At 37.6% G+C, this 17,648-nt stretch overlaps 1 protein-coding gene across 1 annotated transcript in view; it reads left to right on the top strand.

Annotated features, from left to right (window-relative positions):
* The first annotated feature begins 276 nt into the window (after positions 1-276).
* Positions 277-17,648, top strand: part of FHL5 (four and a half LIM domains 5) — a 39,020-nt gene continuing 21,648 nt past the window's right edge. The window contains exon 1 of the mRNA XM_082633595.1: positions 277-475. The gene's annotated coding sequence lies outside the window, so the exon portion shown is untranslated. The remainder of the gene's footprint in view (positions 476-17,648) is intronic.

Here is a 17,648-nt window from a genome sequence, read left to right as displayed (position 1 = left end):
AAATACATCATCCTTTATAGAAATTTTTTTTAATTTAAATATGCCCTCAATTTAGCCTAGGCAGTGGGAATTTCTTGAGTGTATGTGAGTGTCTGTATGTGCACTTTATATTTTAAACTTTCTGGAGATTATCCAGACGTTTCAGATACTAATTCTGGCAGGATTTCCCTTTAAAGATGTCCTACAGAGAATCTGTTACTCATACTTTTAAGTAAAAATTGACAAGGAGTGCTTTTTCAGCCCAGTAGGAGTCAGCTATGTACATGTCACAAGACTTGGAGGAAACTCACACACCCTCCTATTGTCTTCCACAAAGTTTAAAAAGCTGCAACTGGGAGGGACCCTCAGATAGTTTTGGTGGCCCATTCTGTTCCTCTTGGAGTTGACATATGAATGTGTTGGAAGGGAAAGTAAATCATCATATATTCTCCTTTCATATTGTTTAAATCCCTGGAAGAAGCAGCTTTAAGAAAAAGTAAGTTTTGTTTTCTTTTCCTTAATGTTTTCTTTGTGTTTTTAATGTGGTTTTTATTGGCTTCTTTAATTTTTTTTTAAGTACAAGAGAGTCTTATAAACTTTCTAGTGACTGCTTAAAAGAAACTTTGTAGTGATTTGTTTTTACTTAGCAAGTAAGTATATATCTAGAAGTTTCTTAGAAGCTTTTTAAACATTTGAGCCAACAGTTATCAAATTTTATATGCTGAGCTTTTCAGATTTCTCATTTCCGTGCCACGTGTATTAAGGCAACATTGTAGCCAGATAACTTTCGAGTTGCCTCCTGAGTTCTGAAAATTGTCTTTATAATTGGAGATATAACTTCATTGTATTCATAAAAAAGGAATGACTCCATACTGGAGTTTTATTTGGCTTAATTTATTTGGATGACTGACTTTATCACTAAGGATATTTTATGGCTGGATTTACATATCCAGAGTACAATTTAAAGTTATTTACAGATTTTAAGTGAGTTAGTGAGATTCCTATTTAAAAAAACAAAAACAAAAAAACAAATCTGCCTATTTTTCACAAGCAGGCATAAAGACAATTCCTAATCTTAGGCTTTCTAAGATTGAATTAAAATGTCTGTTTCTGACCCACACAGATATGTAATACACTGAATGAATCTAAAGCATTGCTTCTTGAAACTGGGATAGCATTACATAAGCAAAAGTATGCTTCCCATATGTGTTTATGCTTTTTCCCTCACTATTTTAATTAGACCCTTTTTGGTGTCTGTCATGCATTCGAAAACCAAATGCAACTCCTCAGCTTGTCAATTTTCATTTTGGAAATGTAGGAACTAAAAACAATCATTAATAAAATGTGTAATTCTTATAAATAAAATGTAAGAAATTCCTCAAGCCATTTTAGCCCTCATTTCACATTCACAATACTATCATGTATAAATTCCAGCATGTTTATTAGTAACGTATATGGATTAAAATTTAACACAAATATTGCAAATATATGTATCACACAAGATATTTCTTAACATATTTATGATATGTGCCTAAAGCCATAATCCAAATTGCTTGGTGGGGAAGGTAAACTCTGATGTCTGTTTTCTATACTTGTTCTATTTATTCCCATGTGTTATCATTAGTTGCCAATTCTGGGACTGTTCTACCTAAACAAGAGCAGCAGATTTGTGCTTTAATGTAACATTACCTCAGGGGCAAGTCTACCTCTTATTTTTGTTATACTTGCCAACAACATTCTGAGTAAAGCTGGATTAATTTGGGTTCCTTAAGCAAGCCTAGTAACTTTCTACTATAATATTGAAAATAAAATTTTATCTAGAACATGTTGGAGAAGCTTTGATTTGTTTTTTCACATTTTCAATCCAGGAAACATGATCTCTTTAGAATTGAAAACCAAATACTTGTGTTCACATGGAAAGTTCTGAGTCAGATGTCAGCTAAACAACCATACATTTCCATGTTCTTGTAATTATATTTTTCCTCTCTGATTGTCATTTTTCTTGGTTACCTTATGGTACCCTGGAAGGAGCTGTGAAAAGAAGGAGGGGAAGGAGGAGGTAGAAGACTCCTTCCTGCCATAACACCTTGAGTCCCTCCAAAATGATCAGCTTGAGCATTATCTATCTCCACATTAGACCACTTTGGGATCACAGATTCCCTTAAGAATTTGATAGAATCAATGGACCCTCTTCTCATTAAAAAAAAAAAAAAACCATTGTAAATAGATTTTTCCTTCACATTTCTGGGGTTGATAGACTCTTGAAACCTGTCCTTGAGTATTCTTAAGGGGTCCTGATGATGAACCACTATTCTCCATGAAACCACAGACTTCAGCTTCAGACAAACCCTGGGGTTGGTGGGTTTACCAAATCTTTAAAAGGCTTACGGTGGAAGTATGTCTAAACTGTCTCTCTCAACTGTCCTCTCCTGAGGACAGGTAAGGTTAAGGTAAGGATTTTAGCTGAAGATGACATTTAAGGGTTCATTTTCAAAGCAGATACATAGTTAATTTGTAGCCATACTTGTTCTGGGCAATGTGTCCACTGAAATAAAAGTAGAAGGTTCTGGGCTTCCCTGGTGGCGCAGTGGTTGAGAGTCCGCCTGCCAATGCAGGGGACCCGGGTTCGTGCCCCGGTCCAGGAGGATCCCACATGCCGTGGAGCAGCTGGGCCCGTGAGCCATGGCCGCTGAGCCTGCGTGTCCGGAGCCTGTGCTCCACAACGGGAGAGGCCACAACGGTGAGATGCCAGCGTATCGCAAAAAAAAAAAAAAAAAGTAGAAGGTTCAAGTATCAGAACAGTTCCTTTCGTGGAGACTAAGACTTAGAATGGAAGGGTGATAGGATTAAGCCTCTAGAGACCCCAGAATGTGGAACAGGTGACTGCAGTGGGACCTTCCTGTTTCTCTGGCCATTCTCCCCAATCCCCATACCAGCCTATTGGTAGATTGGAACATGAAACGGAAGATCTAAACTAGTGCCTGTTATCTCATACCCTCTGCTTCAGGGATCACAATCTTTATTCTTTCCTTCTTTATTGGCTCCTCCTATCAACATTTAAACATGTTCAAATTCTCCATCTTGAAAAGCTTTCCTTCATTACTGAGCTCCTCCACTTACCTCACTCTTCGGCTTCATAGCTCAATCTCGTGAAAGTATTGTCTACACCTTGTAAAGAATCTCCACTTTCTTAGCTCCCACTTCTCAATCAACTGCAGTCTGGCTTTGGTCCTTATCAGTTTCCCCTGCCTCTCACTGAGGTGACTGATCACTAGTGTATTGCTAAATCCAGCAGACATTTCTCATTATCTTCTTAGTATCTCAGAAGCATTTTACCTTATTCTCCACCTTCCCCATCTGGAAACACTCTTTACACAGGGATTCCATGGTATCCAACTGCTGGTTTTCCTCCCACCTCTACGACCACTATTCTCAGTCTGTTTCACAGATTCCCCTTCCTCTTCCCTACATCCTAGATTCCCTTTCTCTTTCTGAGCTAAATGTCATTGCTTCAATTACAATCTATTCTACATGACTGAGTCCAAAATCTTTATGTCCAGCTAAGGCATCTTTTCTGAGCTACAAACCTATATGTCCAATTATCTGCTGAATACAGGACTGCCCAGAGCAGGCTTGGACCCCAGTGAATACAATGCGGGAAGGGAAGGGGCCTGAAGGGCAAGCCAGGTAAAATTTTTGACATAGAATTTCAAAATGTTCAAGTAATGTATGTGGTTTCCCTGCCCTCTCTCTTTGGACCTGGCTGAACAGCTCTACTTGGCTTTCCCACAGTCCTCTCAAATCTCATTTTAATCTAAAAGTAAATTCATCATTCCCCTCTCCTACTTTCCACACTACTTCCCCCAAGTATTCTCATACAGAAAATGACATCATGATACAAGCCAGAAACTGAAGGTGAACTAACTCCACCTCTCCCTCAACTTGTATACCCAAAGAGTCTCCAAATTCTGTCCATGCTACCTCATACATTCACCAGCTTCTCTCCTTTGTCACTGCCATCACCCTATTTCAGGCTGCCATCTTCTTTTACTTGGTGAACAGTGGCCCTTTCATGGGTCTCCGTGCCTCCAGAATTGCCCTCTTCTGCTGCATTCTCCACACTGAAGCCACTGAAACTACTGGTCTAAAACCAGATTTGATTTTGTCAATCTCTTACTTCAAACCTTTTCCTGACTTTCCACTGGCCTTAGGATAATGTCCAGATTCCTTCCCAAAGTAAACAGAAGCAGTAGCATTTAGTGGGTTATAGCAGATGTCCCCAAACCTTAAAGTGCTCAGGAACCACCTCTGGGTCTTTGTTAAAATGTAGATTCTGGTTCTGTAGGTCTGGGTTGGTGCCTGAGTTTTTGTATTTCTAACAAGCGCCCAGGTGATGCTGATAATACTGGTTCATGGACCACACTTTTCATGCTAGATTGGCTGGAGCTCAAGTCTCAGCTGTATTACTCACTAGATCTGGGAACTTAGAGGAGTCAGCCTCTGTGTCTGTCATTTTCCTTGTATATGAAATGGAGATCACGATGGTGTAACTTTTTCTTAGGTTTCTTAGGTTTGAAATGAGGAATCAATGTGTTATATTAAAATTACAGGGCTTCCCTGGTGGTGCAGTGGTTGAGAATCTGCCTGCTAATGCAGGGGACACGGGTTCGAGCCCTGGTCTGGGAGGATCCCACATGCTGCGGAGCAGCTGGGCCCGTGAGCCACAACTGCTGAGCCTGCGCGTCTGGAGCCTGTGCTCCGCAACAGGAGAGGCCGTGATAGTGAGAGGCCCGCGTGCCGCAATGAAGAGTGGCCCCCGCTTGCCACAACTAGAGAAAGCCCTCGCACAGAAATGAAGACCCAACACAGCCATACATACATACATACATACATAAATACATAAATAAATAAATAGATAAATAGATAAATAAATACAAATAGCCAAGCATTTGAAGCCCTTTAAAAAAAAAAATTACAAGTGTCTGGCATAGAAAAAGTGTTAAGTGCAAGTTGTTATTATTACTAGTTAAGACCCTGAATAATTTAGCCTCTACATTCTTCTCCCAAACAGTTTTTACTATGGCACTGATGTGCGCACACAGGCTCACACGCGAGCGTGCGTGCGCGCACACACACACACTGCTGCTCAGTCATACCAAATGACCTTCAGCAGATTAAGAACTGAGCAAATGCCTCTTTCCTGCCAGGCTTCCATGGGCAACAACTAGTTGCTCAAGCCAAAAACTAGAGGTGAACTAACTTCACCTCTCCCTCAATTTATATACCCAAAGAAGAGCTCTCTGCATACAGACCTAACTCACCCTAGTCACCCTCAAGTGCTCCCTTCTCTGGAAAGAACTTACAGACCACCCTCCACCCAAATCTGTTTGGTGCCACTTCTGCATACCCTCATGCTACCAGTGTGCCCTCTTGGGCTCACACTATAAACTCATTTATTTATCTGTATCTCCTACAAGACTGTATGCTCTTTTAGAGAAGGGACTGTGGCAATTACCACTGAATTTCTAGCATCCCATACACTGTTGCAGGCTTAAGATTGCTACTGGACCTTAAACCCATCTTACTTGATTGTTGGCAAAGCTTTGAGATTTTCCTTTGCTTATTCATTTTGCCAGAGCAGTATCATCAACAGACCCTGAGTTTTATTTTTCAGTAGATCATTTTGATGTATCAGATTCTCCCCTCTTATTATTTAAGAATATGCTTTGGGTTTTATTTTCAATTTAATTTTAATGATAGTACACGCTTAAGATGGTGGGGAAATGGGCTTCTGGGGTTCTTGTCTTCCAGCTTGATGCTGTCCTTTTTAATGATCCTTTATATTTAATGATCCTTACTGTTCATAAGACAATTTAAGTAAAATATCATAATCATGTAATTCCTAATACTTTAAAAAAGACTATTAATAGTTGTCCTGGTCAAGGTATCAAACTATTTATCATTTTTTTGACAGGGCCAAAAAGTCATACATACAGGTAATTCATTCATTCATATATTCACTCATTCATTCACCAAGTAGATCAAGTCAGTATAGTATCTACAGAAACATTCGTCAAGCTGTTCAATTTTGCTTATATCATGAATCCTTGCACTGTGCTGATGACCATTTCATGGGTGAACAAGGAGATGCCTATCATAAAGTTTGACCAAAGGCTTCTCAGTATAGTACTAAAAATGCTTTGATGTTATGTAAAATTTTTCTTCCCATAAAATTCAGCACTTCTTTAACAGATTCATGGGTATAATCTGCATGCAGGAAAAAAAAAAAAAAAGCATCTGACACCAAGCTGTCATGCCACCTAAAGGAAGTAAGATTTAAAAATGATTTCTGGTCTTGTAATTACATTCATCCTATTAGTTTGTTCCCTTGAAAATTTCTGCAGTTATACTATTACAGAAGATTCTAATCTTTGAGTTTTTTTTTAACTGAATGACTGCACTCGAATTTTGTTCTTTTCCTTATTTTCAAAGTGATACATTATGCATTGTACAATTTAGAAAGTAATGAACAGTAAAAAGCTTTTTTAAAAATCTATAACTTTAATCAAGCATATTTTCTTCTAAACTTGTTTCCTACTCTTCAAATGTATTTATGTGGTTGAGATCACACTGATTATTTAATTTCTACTTTTTTTTTTCACTTAAAGCAATATCAGGAGCATTTTGCCACGTCATTAAATACTTTTCCAAACACCACGTTAATGATTTCTAGTATTATTTTTAAAGTCGTTTAGTAAATAATTTTATATGCTTTTAAGCAGTGTGCAGAAGTCCTTTTCAAACCCTAGTTAAGTGTAATTTAACAAACATGCAACAAAATATGACTAAAAAACACAAAATATATTTTATGCTTTCTGTAGAGTCAGACAGGAAATATTTTAGGTTTCAAAATTAAGCAACTCTGCCATAATAGTTCAAAAGTAGCCATGGACTGAGGATGCGTTCCAGTAAAACTTTATAGATACTGAAACTTGAACGTCATATAATTTCAGATGTCAAAAAAATTTTATCCTTCTTTTGATTTTTTTTTTGATCATTTAAAAATGTAAAAGCTATGTTTAGGTCTCAAGCCATGCAAACACAGGTTGTGGCTAGATTTTGGTTCTTGGGATGTAGTTGGCAACCTCCACTCTACAGCCTGGTTCCAAGAACCCTGGCTTCATCAGGTCTGAGAAAGTTCTGTGAATGCAGGAATATGAATATATTTTTAAGAAGAGGTAAATAGCTTTCATTAGGTGCTAAAAAATTCTTAACCTAAAAATGTTTAAGAATGACTGTTCTAAGTAATATACATGAAAGCACTTTGGAAACCATAAATCATTATTAGAATACCTATTGGTACTTCACTTATGATATTTTTCACTTAGGCACCAAATGATCTGAAAAATTGATTAATAAAAATAAATATATGCCATTGTCAGAATTTCACCTGAAAAACTGATACTCAAAATCCAAAAATCTTATAAACTGTAACCTAAAGAGGAACTAGATAACAAGTTAAATTACCAAACACATTTAAAACAGAATTAATGGTTATTCTGATGAAGGTAATTAGAATATTTATTATTTTGTTTGGTTTTTGACTGAGCCAAGAACTTCAAAATAATGCTATTCATTTCTTCATTTTGTTTCTGTTAAGTTTTAAACTACAAACCTAGCATAATTAGAGAATCCTAATTTACCATCCTGGTTAATAAAAACTGGTATATATATTATTCTCTCTTTTCTTCCCTCCTGCCACATACATATACGCATGCAGTACAGCAAAAGGACTTAGGAATAAAGCCACCTTTATTGTAATGTATGTGTGGATTTGAAAGTCCCACTTAATCATGAGCCTCTTCTTTCAGAGTTCTAAGACAATTGTGAAATAGAAGTGTCATACACGAATCCATTTATTATCAATGTTATTATTGTTAAGGCTGGGTTGGAAAACAAAGCTTTTCCCTGAGACTGCCCCTCCCATCCTGAATTGAACTTATTTGCAGTGGGGTAGAGAACTCTAACCCAGTGCCCCCTCATGGGGCTGGGCAGCTATAGTGGGCTCCCTCCAGGAAGGAGGGCAGAGTTTAGGCCTGTGCACTGGCAAATCCCACCGGAAGGAGGGGAAGGGAAGTGAGTGGCACTTGAGCAGACCCCTGTGACCAGTTGCTTCTCAATTAAGTCACTCCCCAGGTAGAACAGAATCAGTGAGCTAAGGGACCAACATTTTACCCCCAACACTTTCAAAAGAGAGAAATTCCTTTAAATGACCAGTATAGAAACCTGAGGGAAATGAGAGGTTCTCTTATATGATTTTTAATTCAAAAAACTATCCCTGCTTTTTTGTATATATGTAAGTATAATTTTAGTTTAGTATAGATTTAAGTCATCAATGTAAACTGTTAAACTGCCAAGTAAGAGAGATTTCTAGTTGACAGCATACATCCCAGACCTGTGTTTAAGGGTATGGTCTTCAGGTGGCCAAGAAGAGAAGAGTGGGCAAATATATATTCATAGCAATGTGTAGTTGAGTTTTTAAAGCTCTGACATGTAAAAGTATCTCATTTTGTAAGTGACCTTTTGCCTATCCAGGTATGGATGAAATGCCACCCTCCAGGTGTGGTCCCTCAAGCAGGTCCAGCAATGCTCTCTGCCTGGTCCACACTCCCAGTGTGCTGCTTCCCCACATCCACAACTGTGTGGATTCCCCACTGCTCTTCCCCACCTTTTCGTAGAGATTAGCTTTTATTCCATCTTCAAGCTACAGCTCTAGAAGTGTTATCTGACATTTTCTAGAAATTTCCTGAAATTTCCAGGGCCCCCTGTGCCTATGTCCAAGCATTTCAGCTGCCCTCTCTTCTTTCTCCCCCACCACTCCCTCTCATCCACAATATTTAGTGAGTGCCCAGCACATGCTGATAATATGCTAGACACCAGTTAGCATTTGTCCCACCTGAAGCTTACTGTTGAGTGGGAAAGACGATTAACTAGGGCTACAGTGCACAGTGTGTGCTGAAGTATGGAGAGCCAGGGCCCTGATCTGGTAAGACTGATGGAGTAGAGTAATTATTTATGAGCCTGTCTCCCATGCCAGAGTGGAGGCTTTTCACAGGGAGAGACCTGGTCTTACCTTCACTGCCAAGCACTGTTTGGCACTCAGGAGCTCTTTGTGAAACCTACAGAAGTACCGTTCACTGTGTTCAGAGAGCTGTTTGATATTGTTGGGTTTAAAACTGATAGAACCAGGCCAAGGCAGATGCCAGATTCTGAAAGGTCTGAAATGCTAAAGAGCTTGGACCAGGAATAGGTCACTGAAAGTAGTGTGATCTAAAGACAGCCATTTAAAGACTCTGGGTCAGCATCTATTTATAAAATGGGAGGAGAGTGGCTGTTTGGCTCTAAACAGCCAAAAAAGAAGCTAAAAAAAAGAAGCTTGTTAAAATTCACTTTGATTAGCACTGTGGGTATTTCCTTTTAAGTATTTACAAAAATTAATTTGGTAGGTATATTCCATTTTTCCTAATTTTTCTAGAAAGAAATACTAGCTCTACAAATATCCTCTTTGGAATTTAGTTTCTATCCCTGTAAAATGAGGAGCTAAAACTGATCTATCTTTTTTAGTTCTTGTGTTCTATAGTCAAGAACAAGTGATTCAAAGGGAAATAAGTTTAGCCTTTTGATTTGTGTTAAGATTTCATTTAATTTTTAAAATAGGCCATTTGGTACAAAATTCAAAGGGCACAAAAGGCTATATACAAGTGGAAAGTAAATCTCACTACCTTCCCTGTCTCTTCATCATTGTTTTTGTGGTTTCTTCAAGAGCGACTAGGTATTTTTAAGTTAAATGTCGGTTAATGAGAAGGTAAGTTTGGTTTTGATCAGTACCAAATGTTACACCACTATTAGGGTAACAAATTATATATAGTCTTAAAATTTTCTGTCTACCACTACTTTAATTCCTCTATATTCTCAGCAAGGTTTATTTTTGCATAACTCATAATTGTTTTTAAGGTATTTTGATATGTATTATCTAATTTGCTCTAAAGCGCCATCTATGGGTATGATTTACAATATTCTACCTTATAAGGCAGAATATAAATGTCATGATTTCTGCCATATACGTACTTAGATGCTGTCAAAATGCCAAATGGGATGCTGATAATGGAGTAGTTTTATAAACTGTTACTATGACCTGTCCCCACAAAAATCATGAAAATGATCAACTGAGAGTTAAGAATTTTGAGAATGATTGGAAACTGTATGCATATGACAAGGGGCACTTATGCCTTGTGGCCAGTCCTCAGAGGCAGGCTGCTGGGATTGCCACCCCCTTCCCTGGGCAGTGAAGGGCTAGAGAGAGCTCCTGCTACAGGCTCATAGGAGTCTAAAGGCTGCAGTGACTACTATTGTTGAAAACAGAATAAAAAGTTCCAAAGAGACACCTACACCACACCTGTATCCACTTATTAAACTGCTGGTAGACTTGAAAGACATAAGACATTTGTTATCCTCCGACTTGCCTTACAACTTCAGAGGAAAAGAGAGAGTATCTGGTGCCTTGTCCCAATAAATCAAGAGAAGAATGTTTACCTAGCATGCTTAGTCACTAGGGAATCATAATGATGCCTCCCAACAGAAAATTCAAAACTGGAGGTGCTTCAGCTTATTTTCTTGGTCTTTAGCCATCACCACTTTCAATAAAGTAGAAATCCTTTAAAAATTACCATAAGTTTTATCTGCAACATTTTAAAAGATCACCCAGTAAGTGTGGGGGCACTTCCAGGCTCCATTTGGAGTATAGAAATGAGTAAGATACGGTGCTCTCAGTGAGCTTATATTATGGTCATAAGGAATACAACAACCCCCCTTCCAAAATTTATAATACAAGTTAGAATATAAGAATATCTAAGAGAAACACAAAGGGCCTTCATTGAACATACCATAATACAGCTCATAAATGTAACTCATATACTTTATATATACCTTATAATACAAACTCATATACCCTAAAATTCAAAAATGTCTGCAGCTTTAGAACTTTTTGACAGACTCTGTTTCGGAAGGCCCAGAAATGAGCTCTTCTTTCATCATTGTGTTTTATGAAGTTGAAGAAGTTCATAAACTAACAGAATCTATAATACACATTAATGCCAGGATACATGAAAGCCAATATATTATATGGCCAGACTTGTCTTATTCTCAGGAGAGAATTAAGTGATTGATTATGAAATCTTATTTCGTGCTCTTAGTTAAACGACTGAATATTCTTCCCAATTCGTTTAACTGGAGTTGTCATTTTTAAGCCATTTTTTGATTTAGAAAACTACTTTATAGGCTCTATTAGATAAAGAATACATCTATCATTTTATACTGGCCACCTTCCAAATAAAGCACACTCTTCATTTCATTGGACAGTTTCTAATACTATCTTTCATCAGAATAGAAATGGTTTATTTCTCATATTTAAAAACATTTATTGGAAAGAAAATCATGGAAAGTATGTTTTGCTTTGTTCTTCTATGTTCTAAGGAGCACGTACTTTTAGGTTTTCAAGATGACATGGGGTTAAGATGCATCGACACCTGTGGGGATTGGAGCACTTGTCTCAGCTCCTCTAAATTCCTGGGTCCATGGTTATTACCCTAATCTGCTCTCAGGCACTGTGTAAATTGAATATGTTTGCCATCTTCTTAAGGTGAATTAATTAAGGTGAGAGTTTTCTCATCACTAATTTTGGAAGGAAATTAGAGTTTATTTTAAAACACCCAGGAAGGGACTTCCCTGGTGGCGCAGTGGTTGGGAGTCCACCTGCCAATGCAGGGGACACGGGTTCAATCCCTGGTCTGGGAGGATCCCACATGCCGTGGAGCAACTAAGCCCGTGCGCCACAACTACTGAGCCTGTGCTCTAGAGCCTGCAAGCCACAACTACTGAGCCCACGTGCCGCAACTACTGAAGCCCATGCGCCTAGAGCCCACGTTCCTCAAGAGAAGCCACCGCAATGAGAAGCCTGTGCACCACAAGCAAGAGTAGCCCCTGCTTGCCACAACTAGAGAAAGCCTGTGTGCAGCAATGAAGACTGAACGCGGCCAAAAAAGCAAACAAACAAAATAACCACCCAGGAAAATAAAATAGCTGTCTTGGTTTTACAGTGATCCAGTCACAATGTCTTTATAACACATGACACTGAAATCAAAAACTGAAGGAAAAAACGGTACAAAAGATATTGCATTTCCTGTCTGATGAAGTACATTCCACTAGACCATAGCGAAGTTTTCATGTGATCTTGTGAACTCAAATACCTGGCCCTGTGGGGGTGATTCATATGACTAGCATGTGTTAGAGAGTCAGTCTTTCCACAGGAGACTTAGTTTCTACAATGGCAGATCACACTTCTTGCTAAATATGCTTGCATTTGTCAATAGATGCAAGAGGAAGCAGGTAGAAACAGTGTTAAATAGATGAATCAATGAGCTCCCTCCCCACTGCTGAGAAAACAGCTACTAGGGCTCAGATACTGATAGTAGTTAATGAGCATGATGAAGGTGATCTTCAAATAGAAATGAAAACCAATGAAACAAAGCAAAACAAAACAGAACAAAAAAACTGACACAACTACTACATTTAGTATTCCATAGAGTACTTGTTGAATTTTTCAAAAAGCTTAGAGATGGGTGGAGGGAATACTCTCTGATACTTATAATAGATCTGCAGTGATATTTAGATTAGAATCCATCTCCAGAAAATGAGGTTGATTTGGGGGATTCACATGCAGGAAACATCCTGTCCCTACCATGTGCTGACTCTGTGCTAAATACATTTAGATAAATCACCTCTTTTAGTTCAGTCCTTGTATATACCAAACCCCAGCACTACATGAGAACTCAAGACTTTGAGGAGATCCTGAGGCAACCTAGGAACTGTATTTACTCTTCCAGAGCACCTTTTACAGAAATGATAGCAAGGCTACAGGGAGTAGAAGGAATGACAGCTTATACCTATTGAAATGATAGTGGTTCCTTTGGGATAAAAATTGAGGCAAGCCTAATGATGGGTTTAAAAGCAGGAAGTTGGTATCTGGATAGACAGAGATCTAGATAATCCAGTTGCACCTTAAAAGGTGGTATTCTTTATGTCTTAAAATTTTTCTTATATCTCAGTGAGGAAAAAAATCAAAGATGGTATTAAACCTATATATTTTTTGAGAGTCCTACTTTTTTATTTTGTAAAGAATATAATGTTTGGTAAAATGTGGTTATACTTATGTATTACCATGAACTACAATGTACCTGTTTCTGTAATCACTGCCATAATTACATGATTCTGAACATAATCCCTCCAAGAAAATCATACAAAGCACATTTTTCCTTTGTTAGTATCCACAGAACAAATTAACCAGATGGAAAGCTCTCATCAGCTGTTTTGTTTCATGGGAGAGCAGTGCCATCAGGTCTCAGGAGAATTCTCATTTGACCTCTCTACACAAGACATTCAGCTTCCAACAAACTGGGCTTGTGAATATGTCCCTAGAGACTAATATCAAGCATTCCACCACAATTCTATGATGCTTGTTTTAGGTTATTTTTGATTGATGGTCTGAAGTTATGGCTTTAGTTATTTTTAAAATTGTTTAGTTTTCAAAAGTAGTGTTTGAGGGGTCTAGAAAATAGCCTCCTTTTTCAAAATGGGAACTACACTTATAATTACACTTTCCATCAAGTCAAGTACACCTACAGCCAACTCACTCATGACTTTTCCATTCTAATCTCACTTGATCTGTGGGTGGGATCATAAGCAGCTAATAATGTTCTCATTTCATAGTTAAGGAAAGTAACTGCCAGAAAGATTAAACGGTTTCCATAGCAGTAGTTTCCATGCTCGTGCTTAAGCAACTAGTGCAAAGATCTATAGCCTCTGCTTTCCAACCCAGTATTTTTCTCAGTATGTTATGTCTTGGGTTATAAGCAGAAAACAGATACAGAAGTACACACAGCTCTGTTCAACTCCACCCTCAGAACTAGGAAAAGAAACAAAGGAAAAAAACTAAGAGTAGAACTTTACTAGTTATTCCAACTCCATGATATTTTTAAATCTGTGAATCTAAATTTTCCCACTGTACAACATATACTTATTTTGTCTGGCCTAGTTTACACAGACTTTGGAGGATATATTTTTTCATATATCTCATTTAAGTCCACCCAAATTGTCAGAAATAACACTTCAGTGAAATAATACTTCAGCTAATATCACCTATCTCTGAAGACAATGACCTTGCAATCTTGGTAAAGACATGATCTGTCTCCGAAAATCATATTCATGGATGCAGAAAGGCTGGTACATCTTCCAACAGAGAATTGAAGTATCTGATCATACAGTTCATAAACTGTTAATGGAAGCCTATTGGTGCCCACAGTTTAGAGAGAAACCCTTTAATAATGTCAACAGATTAACCACATTCTGCTGTTTCTTTGATACCTTCCTCAGCTGGTATTTAAAGGGCATTCTAGCTGTCTTCTTCAGGGAAAGTGAAAGGACTCTCCTAGTCATGAACAGGCCTTTAGATCTTCACCTTCTGTTCCCTAATCCTATCTCAGTCCTTGGATGTATTTGCCATAGATATAATAGATATGAATTAATTCACTACTCAAGTGAACATATGCAAATTCTTAACTTTTTTATACTTGAGCCTTTATCTTTTATCCTGTTGATAGAATCCTCTTTGCTTATGTGTTTTCATTAGTTCTTGTCTTGGACTCCAAGCTCATGGGAAGTAGGAAGTTTTCCATTCATTCATTTCTTCAGCCATAAAGCATGTTCTGAGGTCCTGCTATGCTCAGACCTGAGACACACAGAATTAAGCAACATCCTTACCCTTGAGGAGCTTAGAAGTGAGAGAGACACACACAGTACAAAATAACTGTTACCAAATGTGGCAAAAGAAAAAGAGACATATGTGTGAACTAATGGGAGCAACTTGTGTCCAGACAGATCTGAGAAAGCTGCAGAGAGAAGGATTTTTAGGTGGATCTTGACTGAGAAGTAGGTGGTCAATGGGGGGGGGGGGGGACAAGAAGAAAGTCATTAGAGATAGAAGAAAAGTCACGTGTGAAGGCTCAAAGGTGTAAAATGACATAGTATATTTGAAGAATAGGGAGTCATGGGAAGGGGCTAAAGCATAGGTGCAGTGTGTGTGTATCAGATGGTACAGGGTTGGGAAAGGGATGAAGAGACAGTGAGAAAAGTAGACAAAGTAGCAAAGGGTCTCTATGCTAAGTAATGGACTTAAAGAAGAGCTGTTGGAGGTTTTTCTCCAAGGAAGGGAGATGATCATGAATCTGAGAAAGATTTTTCTTGAGTATTGTGGAAGATGTTCTGGAACTCCCAGGGTAATTGAGCTTATTTAGAGAGCAAAATTCATAGAGTAGAAATGTGCTTGGTTCTACTCAGTAGAGGGAGAAACTTTTAATAATATCTTCAGTTCGATGTAAGCCACTATGGTCCATCAGAGATACAAGGAGGGCCTAAACAAAGATTTAAGGAATGCTTCTGAAGTGGAATCAATAGGATATGGTACCCAGTAAATATATGTACGGGGTACAGGCAGGGAGAGAGGCGAGAATGATTGAAATCACTGCCTTGGCAGACTAGGTGGATTGCATAACCACACACTGAGGATGGTTTCTGTAACTCCTTATAGAGCACAGAGCAATATACTTTCCTCAGTAAGACTTCCAAAGTGCCCTTGACTGGCCATCAGCCCCTATCTGCCCTCACAGCAACAGTTCAAATTAAAATCCTAAATGGGAAAACTAGCACAGGTAAATTCATTTAGGTACAGTTCCAATTAAGATTCTTCATCCACTTTCCATCTTCACCCAAGTTCCGTACATCAATCACACAAGTTTCAAAGACGTCAGCATTCTGAACTAACATTTCCCAAGAGCATTTTAATATTCCTGATGCCCTTTAGATATCAGTTATTTCAAGTTCTTTCCTAAAGAAAAGCAGAAACAGATCTACTTTACAGAATCAATGAAAGACCTGAATGGGCAATTGAAATAGTCATGTAGCACTCTCAGATGAGCACTAATGTATTTATACAGGCTGAATGAGGCTACTTTGAATAACCAGATGAAAATTAAGCCAGAAAACCCAACAAATTTTGAATTGAAGAATAGTGCACTTTTACATATGTGCAAAAGTAGTGATTGTGGCATTATTTTCACCCATTTAGCAAAATTTACAAATCATGTAGTAGAGATAGAAGTAATCTTAAATACCATTTACTGTATATCCTCTTATCAAGACACATAATCAGTTTGATGATTTTATATAGTACTGCCTTGCCTCCACATGGAACAAAGAAAGCTATAATCAAATCAATGTAACAACTTATATTTGATATTTAGAATATAAGATATATGGTAATTCAACTCCCTCAAGTAAATAAAATTTCTCAAAACCACACCAACATAGAGACATTATTGGAAACCAGAAGGCCCAAATTATATCCTAGTATGTTTCAATTTCACCATTAAAAGTAAAAGCCCTCTTACTTTTGAAACTTGTAATCTCTGACACGATAGTAAGACACAGCTCGTGTCTTATTGTAAAGTAATAAGACAAAGATCATACACATTGGAACCATGTTTTGGCTTTGCACACTTTCATGGTAACTGAGTATTGAAAGAAAGAGAGAAAACTTTGTCTCCTTCTCTCTTTTGTATCCAAAATGGTCACCCTGAGAAATTTACCCTTTGAATCAGCCCACAATTATCCCCATATCTTCCCTGCTTGGACAATAAATTCCATGACCACCATTAGCACACAAAAATATTCTCAGGATATTACTACATCCATCTGGATTACTTCTCTATTGACAAACATAAGGAAAGAACAGTTTAATATATATATCAATACTACTTCTACTCATTTATCACCCACTCATTTTTTAAACTATTAAAAAACAAAACATTACATATATAGAAAATAATGTTTCTAATATATGCAAAGTATAAAAATAATTTGGCTTAAGAAATCAAATATTTTCCACATATTTGAAACCCTCTGCAACTTCCTAATCCCCGACTAACTCCAGAAGTTAGATAATCTTAAATTGCATCCTAATTCTTGTGTTTATCATCATCATGCTTTTTTAAATAGCTTTAATAACATTTATTATGTTTAATAACATGTTACCATATATTTATCATAATTCCTAATAATCAATTTTGGTTGTTTTTTAACTTTATAGAAATGCAATCATGGTGTATTTACTATTTTATAACTTACTTAGTTCACTCAGTAGTGAGGTTTATCTGTATTAAGGAGGGCACCTATATAATTCATCTGTTTTATTGCCATATAGCAGTATGTTATATGACCATACATCTACTTATTTATCCATTTTCCCTTTGATAGACATTCAGAGTCTCCTGCTACTAGGGCTACTATAAACTATGTTGCCATGATCATTCTTTCAGGTGAGCTTTGCAAGATTTTATGAGTCACAGATTTAGGGGAGAAATTACTGAGTCATATGAAGGATACATATTCAACTTTACAATATAATGAAAAATTGTTTCTCAGAGTGGTTTATCCATTCATCTTTCGTTCTTATTTCAGTGTGTGAATTCCAGTTGCTCCTTATTCTCACCAACGTTTCA

This window comes from Mesoplodon mirus, assembly GCF_964341445.2.
Source record: "Mesoplodon mirus genome assembly, chromosome: 10".
NCBI classification, from domain to species: domain Eukaryota; kingdom Metazoa; phylum Chordata; class Mammalia; order Artiodactyla; family Ziphiidae; genus Mesoplodon; species Mesoplodon mirus.
The sequence above is the reverse complement of the archived record's forward strand: the minus strand, read 5'-3'. Positions and strand labels throughout refer to the sequence as shown.